Source organism: Berghia stephanieae, chromosome 6, assembly GCF_034508935.2.
Source record: "Berghia stephanieae isolate SIO BIC M18660-M18661 chromosome 6, UCSD_Bste_1.3, whole genome shotgun sequence".
NCBI classification, from domain to species: Eukaryota; Metazoa; Mollusca; class Gastropoda; order Nudibranchia; family Aeolidiidae; genus Berghia; species Berghia stephanieae.
The window spans coordinates 3,337,126-3,345,958 of record NC_088365.1 but is presented as its reverse complement, the minus strand read 5'-3'; positions in this window follow the sequence as shown (position 1 = coordinate 3,345,958).

The window sequence follows — 8,833 nt, the reverse complement described above, 5'->3', positions numbered from 1 at the left end:
TTTAACGTGAAGGACGGGACATGACACCTGTTAGGCGATATTAAAAAAGAGACAACGATGAAATAGCCAGGTATTCATTTTACACCTGATTACGGTTGAGAGAATGTGAGTAAAGAGTCTTCTCCAAGGACTCAACTATGCGGCGAGCGAGGCTCGAGCCTAGGACCTTCCGATCCGAAAGCGAGTGTCATACCATTAGACCACATAGCCAGCCGCTCCTAAACCCTCTCTATACCAACCATTAGAAAATCGTCACAGTCGTTGCGATACAACCAACAATTTTATCTTTCTGATTTCTTTTGCACATCACAAAAGTTAAAGAAATTTTGTTGTTATAGCTATAAAAGTTTGACACTGGATTGTTGAGCTTATTTTGCTGAACAATATTATGTATAATATGTTCTTGTTGCTTTTCTGGTTGAGTAAGAAAACTCTATTTTTTGTGTTGAGTGGATGCAAAGATTCGGTGAAAATTCTGAAAATAGCTGGTAAGGAGAGAGTTAATTTGTCATACCCATGTCAAATGCCGTTGCTAGACTATTAATCATCTAACGATTTCTTTGATATTTTTCAAGCGCTTCGACAATGCAAATTTTATTATTTTGAAAACAGGAAAACAAGTTATTTTTCCACTTTGTTATCAGTTCGTTTTGGCTATGTTGGTTTGAACCTCGAGGCATCCATCAAGAATCATTTTTTAAATATCGATTTAATTTTTAAAAATAGATCAAGGGGGTAAACTGTGAATATGATTTTGTCACAACTAACTTTTATCATCGGTTACTTCCCTTTCATATTATTGTTTCAAATGATCCACTTAGATGAAACTGAAAATGTTCGAAATCCCAAGAAATTGTAAATTATATTAATTATTTTTTTTACCACCTCTCTCTCTCTCTCTCTCTCTCTCTCTCTCTCTCTCTCTCTCTCTCTCTCTCTCTCTCTCTCTCTTTTTCTTTTTCACTAATGTCAAATTATACATACTATATATATATATATAATATATATATATATATATATATATATATATATATATCTATATATCAAGGAATTTACCCAATGGAAACCGTACGGTGCTCTTATTGGCTAACCAACCAGCGGCCTCGATGAGAAAAATATCCGCCATTTTGATGTTGGCTGGGAATCGCGTTACTATAGTAAACAAGCGCTGATCGGCCGTTCATGAAAACAAGTTGCTGCTCGCTCGTTTAACTCAAAATTATTCAAAACGATCTCTCTAAAATGATATAAATGTGACTTCTTAAGGTTTTCTTCACGGTCAAAACCACACAACATTCTATTAATGATTACGTCCGAGGCAAAAAGGAATATTGACAGGTCGACCGAGAGTTGAACTCGTGAGACGACAAACATCAATGCGAAGTGTAGCGAGAGTCAAGCTATTGTTTGTCTTGTCCTATTCTATATAGAGAAAAGGATAAATAGTATAGCCTCGTGTGTGAGTGGTTGCGTGTCATAGTCTTGTTTTTAAATTGTTTCTGTTGTTTATGCGTGTAGTGATGACTTTCTCACACTCAATTTCAATGCCGAAAGAGGAATTCCCGCACACAAGAAAGGGGAATTGGGGTGGTATTTTGCATACATATTGTATAGTATCTAGTTCTAAATAGATAACTGATTAGAATTATATTATGATATATAAACACAATGCCAAATACAATTCCGAAGATTCCTTATTTCAAATGAAGTAAAGCTCCAAAACCTAATGGTAGTGATTGTAGTACTGAGTGTTAGTGAGGTGATGTGGTGTTGGTGGTGGTTGTAGTTGTAGTAGTAATGGTGATGATGATGTGGTGGTGGTGATGATTGTAGTTGTAGTAGTAGTGATAGTGATGATGATGTGGTGGTGGTTGTAGTAGTAGTGGTAATGGTAATGATATGGTGGTGGTGGTGGTTGTAGTAGTAGTGGTCGTGATGATGATGTGGTGGTGGTGTTTGTAGTAGTAGTGGTAATGATGCGGCTATGTGGTCTAGTAGTATGACACTCGCTTCCGGATCGGAAGGTCCTGGGTTCGAGCCTCGCGCTCGGCGCATAGTTGAGTCCTTGGAAAAGGCTCTTTACTCACATTCTCTCACCGTACTCATGTGTAAAATGAGTACCTGGCCGTTAACAGAGTTGTCTTTGTCCGAAAAATTGTATTATCGCCTAACAGGCGTCATGTCCCGTCCTACATGTTAAATGTTGACCAGGGACCCCTTGTAAAGTGCTTTTAGCACATTTAGTAGATATTGCACTATATAAAGCTAAATTAAAAAAAATATTTCAATGATGATGATATGGTGGTGGTGGTTGCAGTGGTAGTAGTGGTAGTGATGATAATGTTTGGTGGTTGTAGTTGTAGTAGTAGTGATGATGATGTTGTTGTGGTGGTTGTAGTAGTAGTTGTAATGGTGATGATATGGTGGTAGGGGTGGTTGCAGTAGTAGTGGTAGTGATGACGATGTGGTTGTGGTGGTTGTAGTAGTAGTGGTAATGGTAATGATATGGTGGTAGTGGTGGTTGTAGTAGTAGTGGTAATGGTAATGATATGGTGGTGGTTGTAGTAGTAGTGGTCGTGATGACGATGTGGTTGTGGTGGTTGTAGTAGTAGTGGTAGTGATGCTATTGTGGTGGTGGTTGTAGTAGTTGAGGTAGTGATGTGGTGGTGGTTGTAGTAGTAGTGGTGGTGGTGGTTGTGGTAGTAGTGGTAATGATGACGATGTGGTTGTGGTGATTGTAGTAGTGGTAGTGATGATGATGTGCTGGTGGTGGTGTAGTAGTAGTGGTAGTGATAATGATGTGGGGCTGGTGGTTGTAGTAGTAGTGTTAGTGATGATATTGTGGTGGTTGTTGTAGTAGTAGATGATGTGGTGGTTGGAAAACACATTACAGGTTATTATAATACATGATTACACACATTTTCTAACTTCATTTTTTGACAGCTTCGTTGTGCCATAAATATACGTAACAGTTCTGAAACATTTTATTGTGGATTTTGATATTGTTTGTTGTTTTTCTTGTGTCGTTATGTTGACATAGATACCAAATGAATGGTAATTACTACATTCTCAGCCAACAACAAAATGGCGCTGAATGCTTTCATTGGTGGACACTTTTTAGGCTTCGTACGTATTCTCATTCGTTTAATTCTATGATATATATATATATATATATATATATATATATATATATATATATTTATATATATATAATATATTATATAAATATATGGTAGGCATCCTTCCGTCTCAAGAGACGATTGTTTGCGCCCTGTATGGCTTTGGTCTCATCAGTCTTGTTGTGAGCAGCGACGGGTGTGACTCACCAGACCAATCCTTGCATGGCAGTTTCTACCGCAGTTGTTGCACAAGTATATATATAGGAAGGAATATAGATAACTCATCAAACAAGATGCCTGATGTCTACCGGAATCACCCATGTTGTCCAAGTGAGCAAATTGGGGGTTAATAATCTTGCTCAAGGGAAAAAACGAAAGTGCCTGAAGCGGGGCTCGAACCCAGGTCATCCGGGTGACAGTGCAATGCCTTAACCATTCTATATATATGTATATATATATATATATATATATATATATATATATATATATATATATATATATAAATATATATATAATATATATATATATATATATATATATATATATATATTTATATACATAGAGAGAGAGAGAGAGAGAGAGAGAGAGAGAGAGAGAGAGAGAGAGAGAGAGAGAGAGAGAGAGAGAGAGAGAGAACAAAAAGAAAGAGAATGCGTTTGTTACATTTTTATGTCCGTTGATCGGTGACTTTTTAGTAATATTTACAAGAGCACATTCATATGGGACTATTATAATAGTTTTGTTTTAAAAATGTTTCTGCATTATGTTATTGGTGAGTTTCGTCCACTCTTAGAAATTATCAAGTCATCCAAAATAATGTTTCCGTTTGGGATGTCCTTTTTATAGTGCTCATTAATATGAATATAACTAAGGGACATAATCCGTCACAAACGCATTCCCCTAGTTACAATCGTTATGATTCTGAAATAAGTAAAATATAATTATTGAACTCAGTTCCAATATTATATGATATGTTTATTCTGAGGTAAAGCTTTTGCTTTCATAGATAACGAGAAAAACAAACCCAACAAAATAAAACAAAGTGAGCAGTGACACATTGATGTTTAAATATGTTAAAATCAACAACAACAAAAAAAGTATGAATTTGTCACAGTGATTACGACTGATTAGTTGTCAACAAGGCGCTCAATGGAAATACTCTCCATTTATCTGGAAGTGCTTTTGAGGTATGAAGTAACTGGCTCTAAACTATCGGAACAATGGCGGACGCCCTTATGAGATCTTTCTCCAAAGAGCTTATAAGCGTATTCAGAGGGGAAAAAAAACATTTTAAATCTGATCATGTTTTGACTTTTACGCATTCTGATCGCAAGACATATGAAAAGTTCTAGCCAGCATGAAGAATAAATAGAACCCATTTATTTCTTTGTTTAGAACCACGATGGCCGCCGTCGCTGGGCGACGTGACATCAGACTATTGAATCCAATTCGTCCCTTACACAGCATAAACCAATCAGAATATTTCCTACTATTTACCCCGTTCCGTCCCTTTGACTATTTATTTTGTGTCAACAAAAAGGTTAGTACAAGCCAAACACACAAATAGGTCAGGCCCAGTAAGTGAGCATTTCTCACACCATTTTGACACTCCGATGAAGGAATTGCATACCAACACCCGACAACACTATGCATTTTTTTCAATCCTCTGTGTTAACATAGTGAGTAATGCTCAGGATCTGTGGATTGTTTGCTTTGGGAGATAGGAACGTATTTAAGGTGGCTATGGGTCTTTGGTTCAATGTCTTCGGTTGATCAGGGGCAAAATATACTTTACTTTAAATTTTCTAGTCGAACTGTATCCATAGTTAACGTATAGATAGTTCGAAGATGACGTCACTCGGGCCTTTGTTATTGTTTTTGCCATCCGCGTTTGTGAGTTGTTCTCACTAAACTGTATTAACCAGACTATAAAAGTTCATGGTTACACAGAGTTTGTGTGTTGGTCCGTTATACTTCCGGATGGCAATGTTGTGAACTCCTTGGCCAAGCGCATTCTCACAAACGCGGATGGCAAAAACAATAACAAAGGCTTGAGTGACGTCATCTGCATACTATCTATAGTCTGACACTGACCAAAAATGACGTCAAAAGACACGTCTTTGCCCGCAAAAGAAAACAAATCGTGAGTTGTATTCAACAGCTCAACCAATGGAACAACTTGTTTCCTTGAGCTCTACTAATGACAACTCACTAGACGCTACACAAACCTTAAAAATGACGTCAAACTGTAAGTCCTAGAGAGTTCTAGTGTCAGGCTATAGATGACATGCGCTTGATTAAGAAGCTCACAACATTGCCATCCGGAAGTATAACGGATCAACACACAAAACTATGTATAACATTGAACGTTTCTCGTCTGGTTAATACAGTTTAGTGAGAATTACTCATAAACGCGGATGGCAAAAAGCAATAACAACGTGACATCAACTTCATTCTATCTATATGTTAAAGAGGGCTACGGTCAAACCCCCTCCCACTGAAATGTTTATTCAACTAATTTGAATAAATATACAATAATTCACGTCCACTTCAAAAGTGTATACACTATATGTTGGTTGAATGACTCGATACGAATAATTAATTTTAAAAAAATTGAGCTTTATATAGCGCAATATCCACTAAATGTGCTCAAAGCGCTTTACAAGGGGTCCCTGGTCAACAGCAACATTTAACAAGCAGGACGGAACATGACGCCTGTTAGGCGATATTACAATTTTTCGGACAAAGACAACGCTTTTTAACGGCCAGGTACTTATTTTACACCTGAGTACGGTGAGAGAATGTGAGTAAAGAGCCTTTTCCAAGGACTCAACAATACGCCGAGCGCGAGGCTCGAACCCGGGACCTTCCGATCCGAAAACGAGTGTCTTACCACTAGACCACATAGCGGCACTTTAAGCATTCTAAAAAAAAAAAAAGTTGAATTGAGAATTCTCTTGACGTCTACACGTTGAGTAAACTTTGGAGTCGTTTTTCTCTAAGGAGCGTTCACATATTACGTCATCAGCTAGGGGGGGGGGGGGGGGGGGGGGGGAGGGGGGGTCTACCAAATGTTGACATGTGTGACATGGGGGAGGGGGGGGGGGGGTCAGACCCAAGATGATGTCATCAAAACATAGGCAAATTAAGCCTATTTCAAAGTTTGTTCCTTTCAAAACAGCTAAAGATAAATTGCTATGATGAGTATTGCCCATCTCTCAAGAAACAAGATGGGAAAGGGGTATCACTTCTCAAAAGGCGAACTTGCCCTAAATGTTCATTGTATCACTCCTCGATCACAGCAATGAAAGACCATTCACGAAAATGCGGCATACAAGAAGAACAGCAAATGGGAGAAAGTGATGACGATGAAGATGAAATTGATGATACTATTTATAGTACATTGCCAGAGGTCCAAGGCAGAAACATTTTTGAATCAATTAATTTTATGTTTGGAAATTGAAACAGAAATTCATTCCACTAAAAGACTAATATGCTATAAAATAATTTGCCTCCTATACTATTTTAAATTACACTTTCTGAAATTTTTTTAATAGCACCTGCACCAAGTAGCCTCATTTAAATAATGTTTGTTAGATTTTATCTTTGCAAATTTAAATTTTATGTCCCCATTGTATCGTAAAAATAAATTATCAACAGTTTCTGAAATTAATAAAATGTCTGAATGTGTTTTATCAAACGTTGATAATCAATGTTTATGGTCTGAAAAATGAATAATAAATATTGTGAAATTAAAGTTATCTTTTAGTTTTTATTAAATTAGATGACATCATCATCTGTTGGGGGGGGGGGGGGGGTCAGGTCAATGATGACAAGTGATGACTTGGGGGAGGGGGGGGGGGTCTAAAAAGGGCAAATTTTTGATGACGTAATATGTGAACGCTCCCTAAACCACTTTTCGATAGATTTTCTATTTCAAATGGCCATAATGCAGCCAGTGTTTTACATTTTTACATAAAATTAATTAGCCAAATGTGGAGAAAAAACATTGTCTACTCTTAGAAAAGGAACGAAATTGATGTCACTCTGGTCTTTGTTATTGTTTATAAAAAGCCATTTTAATGATTAGTTCTCATTAAGTTCTATCAATTAGACAAAAAGTAAAAAGTTACACGATTATGTGTGATGCGGTATGCTTTATCCGACTGGCGGATGTAGTGAGAATTTTACCTCTACGCATAGCATCAATACACTTTGCAAATGACTCAATCAATGCGCATAAAATGCGACATGTGGACCATTTTTCATAGAGCGCCTCAGATAATAATATGATGTAAAAATAGAACGAATGAATTTGGCACAGTGATCATGGGTGAATGAATTTGGCACAGTGATTATAGGTGAATATTTATATTAATACTGGACGGAATTCGATTAGAGGGTCTCTCACATGGAGCTGAATGACCTGTTCTTTCGTATTCTGGAAAAAAACCCATATTTTAAAATTTGGCCAGATAACTCGTCCTTCAAATATCGATCGATTTAAATGACCCTCATCTTAGAAAAAAAAAACAACCTCTCAAATCTGGGGCTTCGCGAAATCCCAGGTTTGAGAGTTTTTTTTCCAAGATGAGGGTCATTTAAATCAATCGATATTAGAAGCACGTTTTCTGGCCAAATGTTAAAATATGGGGTTTTTTCCCCCCGAGTACGGCAGTGTTGAAGATAATTCTCTCTCTCTCTCTCTCTCTCTCTCTCTCTCTCTCTCTCTCTCTCTCTCTCCATCTCTCTCCCTTATATACAAATATGACAAACATCTGAGAAATTTTAGAAACAAATTTGGAGAAGATAATTCTCTCTCTCTCCCTCTCTCTCTCTCTCACTCTCACACACACACTCTCTATCTCTTTCTCTCACTCTCTCTCACACATACACACACAAACACACACACTCTCTCTCTTTCTCTCTCTCTCTCTCTCCTTCTCTCTCTCTCTTTCTTTCTTTCTTTCTTTCTCTCTCACACACACATATACACACAATACATACACACACAAACACGCATTCTATCTCTCTCTCTCTCTCTCTCTCTCTCTCTCTCTCTCTCTCTCTCTCCATCTTTCTCCCTTATATACAAATATAACAAACATCTGAGAAATTTTAGAAACAAATTCTTAGAAGATAATTCTCTCTCTCTCTCTCTCTCCCTCTCTCTCTATCTCTCTCTCACACACATACACACAAAAACATACACACACAAACACGCACTCTTTCTCTCTTTCTCTCTCTCTCTCTCTCTCTCTCTCTCTCTCTCTCTCTCTCCATCCCTATCCCTTATATTCAAATATGAACAAACATCTGCGAAACAAATTTGTAGAGGTATTTTTTCTCTCTAATATTATGACTTTATGCTTCTGTTATTTCAATATTTAAATTGTAAACTATTCTTTTTAGTTGCTCCTTTTTAGTCAAAGTCGACTGATTTTTTGGGATGTTTTTTTAAATTGTATTTTTCTTTATTGCTTTGTCTGGCACCTTTCATATATACTTGTTCAGTTCTTTATATTATTTTTAGTCTTTACGAGTGGAGAACCCGCGATATTTGAGGAGAAATAAACTTTCAATTACGAACAAGTCCTTTTTTATTTTAATTTTTATACAATTGTATTGCGGAAATTAGCATAGACTGAGACTCAAACGGGTCCTGTAAAAATAAAAAAATATAGGTGCGCGCAAGTAAATCTGTCTTCAGGGTG